The sequence below is a fragment of the Lepidochelys olivacea genome (assembly GCF_965140295.1).
Source record: "Lepidochelys olivacea isolate rLepOli2 genome assembly, chromosome: 1".
In the NCBI taxonomy this organism is placed as follows: Eukaryota; Metazoa; Chordata; order Testudines; family Cheloniidae; genus Lepidochelys; species Lepidochelys olivacea.
In genome coordinates, this window is record NC_140411.1 from 134,656,451 (window position 1) to 134,671,112 (window position 14,662).

General features: G+C 43.2%; 1 protein-coding gene across 1 annotated transcript in view; it reads left to right on the top strand.

Moving 5' to 3' along the window:
* Positions 1 to 3,311: 3,311 nt before the first annotated feature.
* The window catches only part of CLCN4 (chloride voltage-gated channel 4), a 52,314-nt gene continuing 40,963 nt past the window's right edge, over positions 3,312 to 14,662 (top strand). The window contains exon 1 of the mRNA XM_084625672.1: positions 3,312 to 3,414. The gene's annotated coding sequence lies outside the window, so the exon portion shown is untranslated. The remainder of the gene's footprint in view (positions 3,415 to 14,662) is intronic.

Here is a 14,662-nt window from a genome sequence, read left to right on the forward strand (position 1 = left end):
AAGGGAAGAATCAGACCATTAATGTAGAAGCTTCTCTATACACAGAGAGCCATTTGGTGTATGCTCATTTGATTGGAGCCATCCACTCCCTTGCTTATGGCCAGGGTTATGGTACTAGGATTATTTTGTATGTAATAGGATGTTCCTCAGCTGTGGCCCATAAGGAGCTGATGGGTCACATGGTACCTGCTCTCCTTATTTTGAACTGCTAAACTCCATTAAACGAAACTCCAGGTACCTTAATCATGGGATTTTCAAGAGATGGGACAGCCTAGCTGCTTCCATTGAAATCAATTGGAGTTTTACTCCTGATTCCAGGTAGAGCAGAGTTAGGATAGCACTGAGCTCTTTTGAACGTCCTACCCTAAAAACTTTCCTACTGCTACTTTTCCATGGTCACAATTGTTGTAATTGGCACAGGGCTCTTTCATGATTATAAATGAGGATGGGGGAGAGGTGATCTGCCTGATCATGTGCAGGGAGGTGGATCATAAGCCAGTCTCTCTCTTAAGATGTGGTCCACGCAATGAAAATGTTTGAGAAAACCCAGACATAGGAGACTAAGTGCCAAGCTCTGCTCTTATGCAAAGTCCATGTAAATGGACTTTCGTCAGAGGATCTGCATGAGAAACCAGGGAGACAGGCACTTCCTTCAACCTAGAGCCCAGATTTGGAGCAGCTGTGTAGCCATTCTGAAGTCATTAATCCAGTTTGCTATTTACAGTAACTCCTGCTATGCAGTCCCTACCTAAGGATTTGGCCCAGTTGGGTATACATAGTTATGGACCTGCTGGCTATTTGTTTGGCCTGCCTCAGATGTTCTACATGAATGCAAAGAGAACTGCTGCAGAACTGTTTTGTCAACCCAAAAAGGTATGGGTGGAATCCCCCTGTGTGCCCCCTCTATAGCCTGCTAATGATTCCCTGAGAGCAAACATACTATTCTAGCCTACCTATTGTTAGGTAGCTAACTTTTCATAGGTATCACAATAGAAGTGGATTTTGAGGAAGGCTTTGACCATGAGGAGACTAGTGGACTTGAGGACCAGTTCAAAATGCATATTCCAAGTGAGTGAGAGACTTGTGGAGGATACAAAGAGAATATTGTAATAAAAGTGCAATACTTAAGACAACACCTTAAATGTTGCTGTGTTTACTCTCCTGTTTGGCATTGAAAAAGTCTTCACTGAAGATCATTAAGGCTATATTCAAATAAGGGAGGATGAATAATGTGAGCATAATGCTATAATAAAACAAAAACTTTGGTAACATGCTCCTACACAATTATGTATATACAGTATATTTTGTAAAATTTCATTGGGAACTATGTACTGTGAAAGGTAAATCTAGAGGCGTACACAATTCTTACCAAAAAAAAGTTTATTTAGAACTAGAGAACTGTCAGTGTGCTCAGAATAGTACTGTAATTAGACTAAAACTCAGTCCAAACTTTTCCTTAGAGAATGGTTCTAAATGTGATCTGCTGGATGACCAATGATTTGGAAGTCGGAGCAATGAAGATTGTGGGTTTTGGGTTTTGTTTGTTTTGGGGTTTTTTTAAGCTATTTAATGTATTTTAAGTGAATTGTCAGTAAAAGATTCCATGGAAAATAATTAAACAGAAATTTGACAAACAAGAGGGTAAACATGTGGCACATAGTAAAAGAACAATTTCAAGTACAAGGGGCAGCGTGGAAGAGAGAGGGGAGAAAGATGAGTAGGAGAAGAATACAAAAATGAGAGGTTAGGCATGGGCAAGCAAAATGGGGGAATAAGAGATCAGAACATAGCTGGAGGGAGGTATTGAACTTTGGAGGTAAGGATAGGAAGCTTGAACATGATGCGGAAGATAAAGGGAGTCAGTTAAAGGGTTCAACTCTTATACCAATAAAATAAAAACCAGCAGGATCTTATTAAAGGGGAACAAGGCAAAACAGAAAGAATCATAGTAAGCAGTTAGTTATAGCTATAACATTCTATTCAATTTCATATATATTCACACATTCATTCATACACACACAGGTTCTGCAAGGTTGTTATCATAGTTACCAGCCTTAGAGTCGCTCATGCTGAGCCACTGGCCAGGTGGCCTGGACATGAGGAGGGAGCAGGGCCTTGTCAGATGCACATCTAATGCTCCTGGAAGTTGGTTTGCAGAATCAGACCTCAAAGTTCTCACTTTCTAGAGTCCATTTTTATAGGAATTTCTTCCTATGCCAGTCCATGGGAATTGCTTCATCATGCTGTTGCTGAATCAATCAGCAGATGGCACATTCCTGACGGCTCCGTGCTGCCAGATGTTACCTTGTTCTTTAGTTCTCCCATTCTTGAGGCTGTTGGGTGGATTCCAGTCTGCCCTCCGGGGGTCCTCTGGTTATTTCCACTTGACGCCTTCTTCAGCCGATGGACACTGGATTCTTAGGCTGGCACCTCCCTGATCATTCAGTTATTATCCACACCAAGCATCCATCCACATACATCCTCTATCTCTATTTTAATCACAATTGTTAACAAAGCAAGATGAATACAACAAAAGGGCGGGGAGTCTCTGGGTGCTGTTTCTGTTGTTACAGAGTATTGCTTTGAGTCTCTCTGTGTGAATAGTTGTTGTTACAAAGAATTGCTTTGAGAACAGACTCTGTCTTAGAATGTACTAACACAATTAGCAGCTTGCAAGTTTCACATAGAGAGGGAGAGAAACAGTACCAAAAACCAAGAGACCTCTTAATTAGTAATACCCTGGAATTTAAACTATGGGGAATCAAACTCATTTGTGATTTTAATACAGAACTTCTTTAATATGATCCAACATAATGAGAGTGTGAAATGGTGGGAGAAAAAGATGTTTTTTGCAACTGCATTTTTTGATAGACTTGGTAAGGGGTAAGGTGAGAAGCATGTCAGAGGATAGCAAGAGATTATGAAATTTGTGGTTTGTGCCATTTTCAAACTACTGTGGTTAGTAACTTTTCATCTTTATGAATTATGTAACGAGGCCTTGGGGCACTGCTGTGAAATAAACAGAAATATTGCTCATAACATATGGACACATGAGTTCATAGTTACTTAACTTTTCTTCATTAACAATGATTTATTACTGCTATGACAAAATCATAATCCTTTTTAGAAAAGCAACCTGGGTATGAAATAGCTAGTCATCCATTTTAATTAATAGAGCTTTGTAAATCACAACATATGTGTAGAAAAGGGTGATCGAGCTTTCACTGCCTCAACTGATTCTTGCAGGATTACAAACTGTCTCTCTCTCTCTCCCCCAGCTGATACCCTAGAGTGGGAGGATGCAGTCACATGACTAACTGCTTCCTCCCCATGACATCATTGCTTTTGCAGCCATACCAGTAAGGAAAGGATGCTATCAAAATCTGTGGGACTGGGCTAAATGTTGCTTTGCAGGTAAGAGACAATTCTCCAAAAGCTAATTTGCCAGTCTCTTTCTGTGTTGTCATCCTAGAGCTCAACCTCTATTAGGCAGATCTTACACTAGAAAATGGAGCAGAGCAGTTTCTGTGCAAGCAGAGGATTTGCAGGTACAGGGTCTGCTTCCTTGCACTTTACAGCTCTTCCGGCTGACATCTCTAGCAGCAATGCTGGCAGATGGAGCTTTAAAGCTGAAGAAGGCCCACTGTCCTGAAATGGGCCCTGTATCCTAATATGGGCCCTTCTTGTAAGTGCCAAATTATGTATTTACATTAGCAGCCATCAGCCTGGATCAATACAGAGAGGCATAGCAATATTGTCTTGGTTATGTTCCCTGTTTTCCGCCCACGCACAAAGCAAATTAGTATAGAGATGAAATGTCTCTAGTCTTTTAAAAGAAACGAAAATTGGACTAGCTGTTAGCAGATCTTAATGGAGAGGATTTTTATTTGTTTGCTGACAGTATTTTTAAGGACCTAGTATAGTAGTTTCTTGCATAATTAATTTGCATGATGTCAGATGGTTTTTGTTTGCAAGGATTTTGTCATCCGATAGAGCAAAACTTTAAATTCCACAATGTTTTTCCCTTCTGTTGTAATTGCACACAATGAAAATACGTGAAGAAAAATCATTCAGGGTGGGGGGGAATGCTACTCTGTTATTTTCTAGTTGATTTTAAAAATGTATTTTGTTGGTAGCAAACTAAAAATAATGGCAAATGCTGGGAATTTTAGGAGACAAGACATCAAAATCGCTTACAAGCATGACTGTGAAAGAAGAGAATTTATTCTGCTTTCACTCGTTTGTAAGAACCTTGAGAATAATTGTCTGTCTTTGCCAGAGAATGGATGATGAATCAGCAGCAGCAGCAGGGAGATGGTCAAATTAATTATTAGTCAGATTATGCAGGAAGTTTTCTGATGCTTGAATTCCCTTTCTTCATACATATTTTTCCCACTACTGAAAATGAAAGAAAAGACATGCCATGAAAAATGTGTTTGTGTGTGTGCATTTACATCTGTCCGTCCCAGTGAGCGAAATCTGATTGTGTCATGTTTTTAAATGTATGGTACATCCTAGTGAAGGAAGAACTAATATACCACTAGCACTAATGGTTAAAATACCAGAAAGCATTAAAAGCTATGTGGTCAGATGTGTCTTAAAGAGACTTCAGCTCTATAAGCCTTTTTTAAAAAAACATTTCAGACAAAATCAAATCTGGTAGAGAAAAAGCATCTCCAGAGATCTTTCATTTTTCTGCACGTAGGCACTAAAAGCAATGCAAACACATTTCCAATTGCCATATTAACGAGATTGCACTAAGGGCTGCATTCTGTTGCTTCCAATACTGGGTTTATCTGTCCAAACTCCTTGAAATCTCAGCAAGAGAGTTGTATGAATTTTCTCTCGCACTTAAACTGTGCTAATATGTTCCTGTTTAATATAGACCATAGTGCTTGGCTCCCACTAGCGTGGAGTTTTGCCTGTGTGAAAAATGCACAAGGACTTCATCCCTGATCTTTTAAAGGTGAACTTTAATTTATTTTTCCAGTGGTAACACTGGAATTCATTAACAAAATCTGGTGGAAACAAAAGCTGTCAAGGCTGATCTGAGTCAGGCATTTTCCATCCAGCAAAATGACAAGATACCAGGCTAAGTACATTTTATTCCAATGACCCATGCAGATGTTTTGTGTGCATAACAGAAGCAGAATATTGCCATTAAATTCCACTTTCCATTCACTTAGATTCTCCTTGTGCTGTATTGTTTGGCTATTGTGAAGGGCACCCACGAGTGTAGTGTTGTTCAGAGAAATGAATCATGCCATAGGTTCAGATACCAATTAATTTTTATGTTAAAAATTTTGAGAAAAAAGATTTTCAAATTTGGTGGGTTTTTTTGTTTGTTTAAAATAAAAAAGGATGATTTTCAAATTTGGTGTTTCGGGACAGGGGCGCTGGAACAATTTTTATAGTGGGGGTGCTGAAAGCCATTGAACCAAACTGTAAACCCTGTATATGATGGAAACCACTTCAAGTCAGGGAATGCGGCAGCACCCCCAACCCTCCTAGTTCCAGCACCTATGTTTCTGGACTGCAGACTGGGAAATTCACCCACAGTATTCTTGTCAGCAAGTTAAAGAAGTATGGGCTGGATGAATGCACTATGAATTGTGGGTAGAAAGTTGGCTAGATTGTCGGGCTCAACAGGTAGTGATCAATGGCTCCATGTCTAGTTGGCAGCCGGTGTCAAGTGGAGTGCCCCAGGGGTCGGTCCTGGGGCGGGTTTTGTTCAATATCTTCATAAATGATCTGGAGGATGGTGTGGATTGCACTCTCAGCAAATTTGCGGATGATACTAAACTGGAAGGAGTGGTAGATACGCTGGAGGGCAGGGATAGGATACAGAGGGACCTAGACAAATTGGAGGATTGGGCCAAAAGAAATCTGATGAGGTTCAATAAGGATAAGTGCAGGGTCCTGCACTTAGGACGGAAGAACCCAATGCACCGCTACAGACTAGGGGCTGAATGGCTAGGCAGCAGTTCTGCGGAAAAGGACCTAGGGGTGACAGTGGACGAGAAGCTGGATATGAGTCAGCAGTGTGCCCTTGTTGCCAAGAAGGCCAATGGCATTTTGGGATGTATAAGTAGGGGCATAGCGAGCAGATCGAGGGACGTGATCGTCCCCCTCTATTCGACATTGGTGAGGCCTCATCTGGAGTACTGTGTCCCGTTTTGGGCCCCACACTACAAGAAGGATGTGGATAAATTGGAGAGAGTCCAGCGAAGGGCAACAAAAATGATTAGGGGTCTGGAACACATGACTTATGAGGAGAAGCTGAGGGAACTGGGATTGTTTAGTCTGCAGAAGAGAAGAATGAGGGGGGATCTGATAGCTGCTTTCAACTACCTGAGAGGTGGTTCCAGAGAGGATGGTTCTAGACTATTCTCAGTGGTAGAAGAGGACAGGACAAGGAGTAACGGTCTAAAGTTGCAGTGGGGGAGGTTTAGGTTGGATATTAGGAAAAACTTTTTCACTAGGAGGGTGGTGAAACACTGGAATGCGTTACCTAGGGAGTTGGTAGAATCTCCTTCCTTGGAAGTTTTTAAGGTCAGGCTTGACAAAGCCCTGGCTGGGATGATTTAATTGGGGATTGGTCCTGCTTTGAGCAGGGGGTTGTACTAGATGACCTCCTGAGGTCCCTTCCAACCCTGATATTCTATGATTCTATGAAATGACTCGCGGCGAATGCAAAACTTCCAGATCTTGGCAAAAAATCCATAGAATGATGCTCAGCTCTTATATAGCAGTTCTCACCTCTTAACCTCAAAGTGCTCCACAAAGGAAAGTGCCCTCTGCTTGCAGATAAGGAACAGGTGCAAGAAGAGAAACCTGGAGTGTAAGCTCCCAGAGGCTGTGTGTGGCCAATGACTCGTATGTTTACAGCCCTGATCTGGTGCTCAGTGTTGTCATCCCTAAGCATTCAAAAATCATGAGTCTGAACCCAAAAAGGAGGTGAAGTGACTTGCCTGAGGTCATACAGCAGGTCAGTGAGAGATGCAGCAATAGAAGCCAGGCCCCTGACTCCCACTCTGGTGCCATGCCGCTGGCCCATGTTGTCTCCTCATGACTGAGTAGAAAGGATTTGCTGCACACTCTGTTCATTCCCTGTCTCTGTTTCTGTTCGAATCAGAAGAGCTGAAAGAACAGAACAGTCTAGCAGTGGCCTACCTAGTGCAGGGCTGTCAAACCTGAGGGCTGAAGGGCCCTGTCACTCAGAGCTCCTGGGCCGGGGGTAAAAAGTTCTCTAGCAGGAGGCTACCTGTGCCATCGGCCTGCAGTGACGGTAAATGTTGCATTTAAAGGAGGGCATTTTTAGAAAGCGAATGCATTTATGAAACCTCCTTTCCTCTGTCCATTGATAAGGTAACCTCTCGCCCGAACCTAATAGTGAATTTTTGCTCTTTCCCCAACACTTGGGGAATTTCCCCTACTCCTCCCTTGGCCGCTTCCCTACCACTGTCGTCCTCCCCTCACTTTGGGCATATTCCAAATGCGGGAGGGAGAAGCAGCAGCAGCAAGCATTTAAGGAGAGACCAGGCAGAGCCTGTGGGAGTGGGCCTGAGGGGGAGGCTGGAAAACAACCTCTTCTTGGGACCCCTGGCTTGGGAGCACTGTGGCAGTAGTGGCAGCTGCTCAAAGAGCCACTGCTGAACAGCAGGGGGCGGCAGCTCAGCTGCCTATGCCCAATCAGGCATGATCTTCCTCCTCGGTTCCGCCCACTCCAGCCCCACTCTCTCCAGCCACGTGAGCTGCAAAGCAAGCAGCTGCAAGCTGGGGACCCTAGAAGTGCGCAGGGCGAGCTGCCAACTGGAGAGAAGGTCCTTGGGGCCAGATGTAGCCAGGGGCCCAGATGTTTTACAGTCCTGACCTACCGTTGCTATCCCCAAGCGTGCAACAATCATGAATTTGTTTGAAAATCACAAGCTTTTAAAATAATAAATATTGTGGGGGTGCCTCTGGGTTTTCAAGCCTTCAGGGGCCACATACTGAAGCATTTCTCCACAGCCATGGTGGGGGGGAGGGGGTTGTGGTGGTGGTAAAAATTTACTTTTTAAAAAGTCACAGCGGTGCAATTGTTTTAGCATTAATATGAAGACGAGTATGTTGCCCAGAGACATGTCTCTTGACCAGTGTAGTCCCCCTCCTATTCACTGGCTCACTAGGAGGTTGTTCAAGATAGAGTAAAAGGCCTTGTGCCCTTTTTTACACAACTTTGGGAAACTGGGCCTGAGGCTCCCCCGTGTGCGCTGCGTTGTGTGTCAGTGTGTGTTTTCCTCAGACCAGGCCCACTCAGACAAACCACCAGGAACAAGGCTTTATTCTGTAAAGAAACACAGAACAGCATTCAAGTCCAGCAGCCTCCTCTCTGCTCATCTGCCTTGTGCTCCCAGTTTCAGTCTATCCTGAAACTTCCTGCTGGGAGGGCAGAGAGGACTTCCTGCCAGGAACCAGGAAGCTGTCCAACATGCCAACGTTTGTAGTCCACAACTTGTATTTCCCCCGGCTGCTGCTGCTGAAGCACGCTGGACCTTGGGCTACACCAGAACACGTCTCTGCTAAATTTGAAATACTTCCTTTGTGACTGTATCCATTAGTCCCCTCTCTTTGATAAAAATATTTGCTGCCTAAGTTCAGTTGTACTCTTTATTTTGAAGGGCTTAAGTATGATGATAATTCTTAAAATCCTTGTTTGCTTTCAAATGAGCCTGGCTATTGTGTAGGGCACCCACAAGTGTAGTGCTGTTCAGTGAAATGAATCATGCCATAGGTTCAGATACCAATTTTTTTTTGTTTGTTTAAAATAAAAAAGGATGATTTTCAAATTTGATATTTCTGGACAGGGGCTCTGGAACAATTTTTTTAGGGGGGGTGTTGAGAGCCACTGAACCAAACTGTAAACCCTGTGAATAATGGAAACCACTTCAAGTCAGGGGATGTGGCAGCACCCCCAGCCCTCCTAGTTCCAGTACCTATGTTTCTGGACTGCAGGAGTCCTGGGGTCATTCTACCTCTCATCAGTAGTAATATCCTTGGGCTTCAGCACACTAGTCTGTTGATGGATGACACCAAAATCTGTTTCCATAAAGAGGGTCAACCGGAACTCTTTCCTCTTCAAGCCCCATTTTGATTACTGTATACTGCATGGATTCCAGGCAATTGTCTTGCAGGTGACTCGTGAGAATGTGGACTGCAACCCACTGCTCATTTGGATAAAAGCTTCATGGAAGCAGTGAGCTCCGTCCAAAGAGAGAAGCAGTGGCCTGAGTAGGGCAGAGGTCATCATACATAGCTCAAAAACAATGCTTAGAACTGATTCAATAATGACATTGAATGTACTCTTTGGCTACAGATTGGTGGGTGTTGACACGGGAAATCTATCATAAGAATAAAGAAATACTCATGTGCAATAGACAGAGTACACTCAGAAAGATCCTATAGGGAAGGGAGGAATCAATTTAATTAAAGGTTCCTTGCTAACAATGTTGGAAACAGAGTTTCTCTGCTCATGGTACAGAGATTTGCAGAGGGAGTTTCTCCACTGTGCTCAGCCCATGTGTCTGAATCCTGATGTTGAGGATCCCATGCAAACTGAGGTAGTTTTGCAGAGAGAGCCAACTGGAGTATTAAATTAAAAGCAATATAAATCAATGAGCTCAAAAGCAGACCTTTTCAAACTGATGGTTTCTTCCAAACAGTAATGAATAAAGATCAATTTTAATGAAGAAAGCAAGACTAGAAAATAATATAAGTGAATCGTGTAAGAGTTAATGGTGTGTCAGAAATCCTGGCTTCTGAAAGCTGACTTTTGAGTGTTCATTTCTCGACCACAACATTGCATCATCTCCAGATTTTGTTTAATTAAATTTCCCTGTTTCCTTTAAAAGACAAAAGGGAGGAAGTTAATGCTAAACTACAGAGCTCTCTTCCCTGAATTGAACAAAAGTTAACTGAGAGATCTTCTTTATTAAGAAGCTTGAATAACACAACCTGAAAAACCCAAATAGAATAATTCTAAAATCTGGGTATGAAATTGCTGACTTTGCACATTAAGTTGAGATCTACAGAACCAGTTTTCTTCAGACTTGGGCTGATATTTAAGTCTCACTGGGAACAACAAAACAAACTGAGTTTGGCATTTTTAGCTTGAGCTGATTTTGAGTTATGTGAGTGCAAAAATTCCACGTGGAACATATGGGGAAAGTGGTTTTTTTTTTGGTTTTTTTTTCTTCTGACATAATTCAACAGCTGAACCAATTTTGCTCAAACTTTCCAAGAAAACTCAAGCTGTGACCAAACACAGCATTTCAGACCAAAAGGAATTTGTTTGAAAAAAGACAACCTACAGTTAAACTGAAAGGGGGGAGGTGCAGGGAGAAAGCTTAGGATAAAAGCTAGAAGTCAACCTTAAATATAGTGGGTGCTACCATCGCAGGTGAGGCTGTGTTTTAGCATTAGCAGGGCAAGCCTTATGATTTAAAGGGCGCCTAGCAAGAGGAGTACTATATAGCTAGAAGACAGGAAATCGGGCCATAAATTCTTGCTGCTTCCATTCCCATTGGCAAAGGGGAGTGAAGGCCTGGCAGTGAGAGACCGCCTCCGCATCCATTCATGCTGCCAAAGATGCAGATTGTTTTGGCGGGTGAGTTTCAGAGTGTCCATGGATTCCGAGGTGCCAGGTGGATACTTGCTTCGCTCGTTCTTAAGACCAGCTCTATTACCCTCACTATGCTTTTGTCCGTATGTGGAATACCTGAGTGCTAATGGCTGGAGATCATGATTTAATTTGGAGCAGTTCTTTCCCTTTGTGCCTTAAGTTCCCAGTGATTATCCCATGTGTTTTTCCTTTCTTCCAGAATCTCTCCCATGTGATGCTATGCTCTATGTTTTTTCATTACTGCTTCAGCTTCACATTTTTTTCCATGGAGATTATTCTGGCTAAAACTATACATCAAGGATATACTGCATTTAGCTGACCCACAGCATCATAGCAGGAGACTCCTTTCCATGTGGTAACCGGCCCATATACAAACGTAACACCATATTTTAAAGTAATGTTTCAAACTGCTTCATCCCTCTGTAGAGATGCTGCTGTTTTAAGTGACTGCTGTAGAATATAGCAGTATGTTTTCTCGTTAGGAAAGAGGTCTATCTGATAGTCCCAGACACATAATAATAAAAATACTGTTAGTTTTAATCTCCTATTTTTAACCTGGGTTGTTCCAATCTAACTGGACTCTACTTTCTTATGCTATATCATGCTTCCAAACAGGCTTGTACTGTTTTCTTGGGGGGGGGGGCGCACTTTTCTAATTAAATGACCTTTTAAATTTTTTAAGTTTATACAGAAGGTCAATAGATCAATCAATATGCTCATTTATGACTTTGAAAAGCAACAGCTTTAAATTGCCTGTGAGTATTTTTAAACATGATTAAAATGCAGTTTAACATGCCAGTGGTTCAATCATGCCTTTGCTAAACATATCCTGTAAATCATCACTCACTACCTTTTCTTTAATATTTAGAAGAATGTTCCATCACCTTTTAATTACCTTCAGGTGCACTGACAATGATGCAGCATCATGTAGCTGTTATAATGTCATTTTCCTGTCTGTATATTTGTTGTTGATATGGAAAGATTTTTTTAAAAGGGGAAAGAGAGATTTCTTGTGTCAGGGTTGTGGGCCAATTCATCATCATGATACCTTGAAGGTTAGAGTAGAGTAAGTATCTTTACCTGCAAGTATGAAAGGTGTTCATAAAATATTAGAAATTAAATATAGAAATGACTTTTTCTTTGTCAAGTATATGTCAGCGTGTACTCCAACGTAGGTGCATATGCGCCACATGCATGCAAGGTCTGTTTTTTTGACTAGCTGTGTCTGTCAGGGCTGCACATACACCCTCTGCCTCCTTGTGCACCAGTGTGAGGTTATAAAGGACAGAGTCACCACAATCCCTCCGCCTTCCCCCATGGCAACAAGACAGAACTTGGAAAGTGTTCAACCTCCTACTACTCTTAGAGTCTTTAAAATATTTTTTTCACCAATTTTGTGAAGAAATCTTCCTTCACTCTTCCTTAGGGCATTATCAGCAACTCCGCTGTATAGGGGTCCAGCCACTTCGAGCCCCATGGTGGACTCCAAACCCTGCCTGTCCTATTGTCAACTGATCCCTGTCAAAGATGGGCACAGTGGCTTTTCTGCCCAGTCAGATATGCTTTGTGTGTAAGTTCTTTTGTTCCAGGACCCACAAATCTGGGGAGGCTTGGCTCAAGCTACGCCTGCAGGTGCAGTCCATTTGGATTTCTTCAGACCCAGAGGTGACCATCGCTTCCCGATCAAGGCGAGATAAATCAGCATCAGCCAGTGCTCCTTTGAGTACACATTATTCTCTAGGATTGGACACTGGAAACAAGGCAGAGAGCACTGGCAGAACCAGTGCTGGTGACTTGAACACCAGTCACCTCAACATCAATGAAATCTTCAGCACTGGAAACCTCAGTATGGACGAACCTGGCACCGACATCCCAGAGAGTAAAGCCAGCATCTGTGCTCAGACGTAAAGTTGACGTTCTTTCACAGAGCTGGGCAGAGCCCAGTATAGCATCAAATGTGAAGGAAAATCCCCGAAGGAGGACCCACAAGATCACTTCTCAAAGTACAGAGCCTCTGAGTTCTTGATCAGAGCAGGAATGCCACAGAGAACAAAAGACCAGGCACCGACCTCAGTACCAGTATCTGTGATGGAACCCAGCAAGACTCTGAGATACACCTGGAGAACACTGGATCATGTCCAGAAATGTTTCCTATGCCAAAGAGACGAATGGTGCTGGAGATGGCCTTTGATATTTTATCGCCCTATGGCACCACTGTTTTGTAGAGAAGATATACCCTTCCTCACTGTCACCAGTGTACTCGCTCTCACTGGTGTCAAGCACAAATCTATCTTCTCTGCCCTCAAAGAAAGCACCAGGGAGCAGTTACTTACAGCTGCACCCCAAATGGGATGTGAGTGGCATTGGGTTGGCCAGCCACAACCAAGCCAGTGCCCATATGGCATGCCATCTTGGCCACATCTCATGAATCCAGGAGCAGATCCCCCCCTCTCACATTTCCAGAAAGAGGAGGAGATCCCATTCCCCAGTGGCATCATTAACCAGGCTGTTCGTGCCAAAATCAGATGTGGACCTCCAGGAGCAAGAAGCAACAGAAGAATTGCATCAACCTTGTCTCCACCCAAGGAGTGGTCCTCACTGCCAGATGAGGCAATGACACCATCCCTGACACTGGGATGGACAACTCGAAAGCTTTTCATGACTTCCTGTCCCATATTATGGAGACCCTGGATATTGAGACTACATTTATATGAGAGAAGCCTCACCAACTCTTTGACATTTTGAGTGCTACATGACATCGGCCAGAATTGCCCTCCCTATTAACAGTGTATCCTGGAACTGGGCAAAGGACCATGTAAAACCCTACTCTTCCTCCCACTTGTAAAGGAACAGAAAAGAGAGATCAGGCACCCCCAAAGGGGCACTTTACAACTATCCAAAACCCAAGTTCCCTGACTATTTTGGCAGCTGAGGAAAAATCAGTACCCACACAAGAGACATGTACAGACAGAAATCCCAAAACATTTGACCTTTTTGGATATAAGGCACATTTTGTCGTACTCACTGTAGCTTTGGGTAGGTGAACTACCAGGTTCTGTTTAACAAATAGAATTTCCTCACTTGGAGAGGATCACTCACTTCCTATTTTATATCCTACAAGGGAACAGGGGTAAGTTAAAGGAGATCATGAAGGAGGGTTAGTTGGTCATGAGAACATCTCTACGGGCAGCCATTGATGCATCTGATGTGTTCTCAAGGTTGATGGCTACAGCTGTCACTATGAAACTGGTCTCATGGCACCAGGTATCTGGCATGTGAAATACAGGATATTACAAAGGACCGCCCTTCAGGAGATGGAGCTCTTCAGACAGAAAACAAACAGCACTCTACTCCCTCAAGGACTCAAGAGCCACACTACAGTCCTCAGGGATTTACCCATTGGCCCTCTATAGGAAACCATAGAATTACCAGAGGACACTTTCCTACTCCTGAAGCCGACAGTCACAGTACCCACAAAGAAAGAAGCCCAGGTACTCTAGGGAGTGCCAGTTTTCTGCCTCTTCGTCTAACCCAGCTCCCTCTGAAGCAGCAGATTTGACTGGAGCACTCAAGTCATACTGGAGTCAATCTGGAACCTGCACCCCCATTTGGGAATCACCTTGTTCCTTTCCACCAGGCCTGACTGGCCATTACAGCTAAGTGGTTCATGGCTTTTGATTTGGAGAATGCATATTTCCATAAAGCTATCCACCTGACCCACAGGAAGCACCTAAGGCTCATTGTGGGACCAAATCGTTCCCAATACCAGGTACAGCCATCCAGACTCTCCATGACACGGAAAGTCTTCATGAAGAAGTAGCAGCACAACTCAGGAAGAAAGACATTCCCATCTATCCTTACCTGGACAATTGGCTGATCAAGGGCAGATCCCTGCAGGAGATGGCAACAAGCCTAGAATATACCCTAATCCTGTTCTCTCAGAGCTCCTGGTGAACTATGAAAAATGGTCTCTAATGCTATCACAGACGATAGTTCATAGGA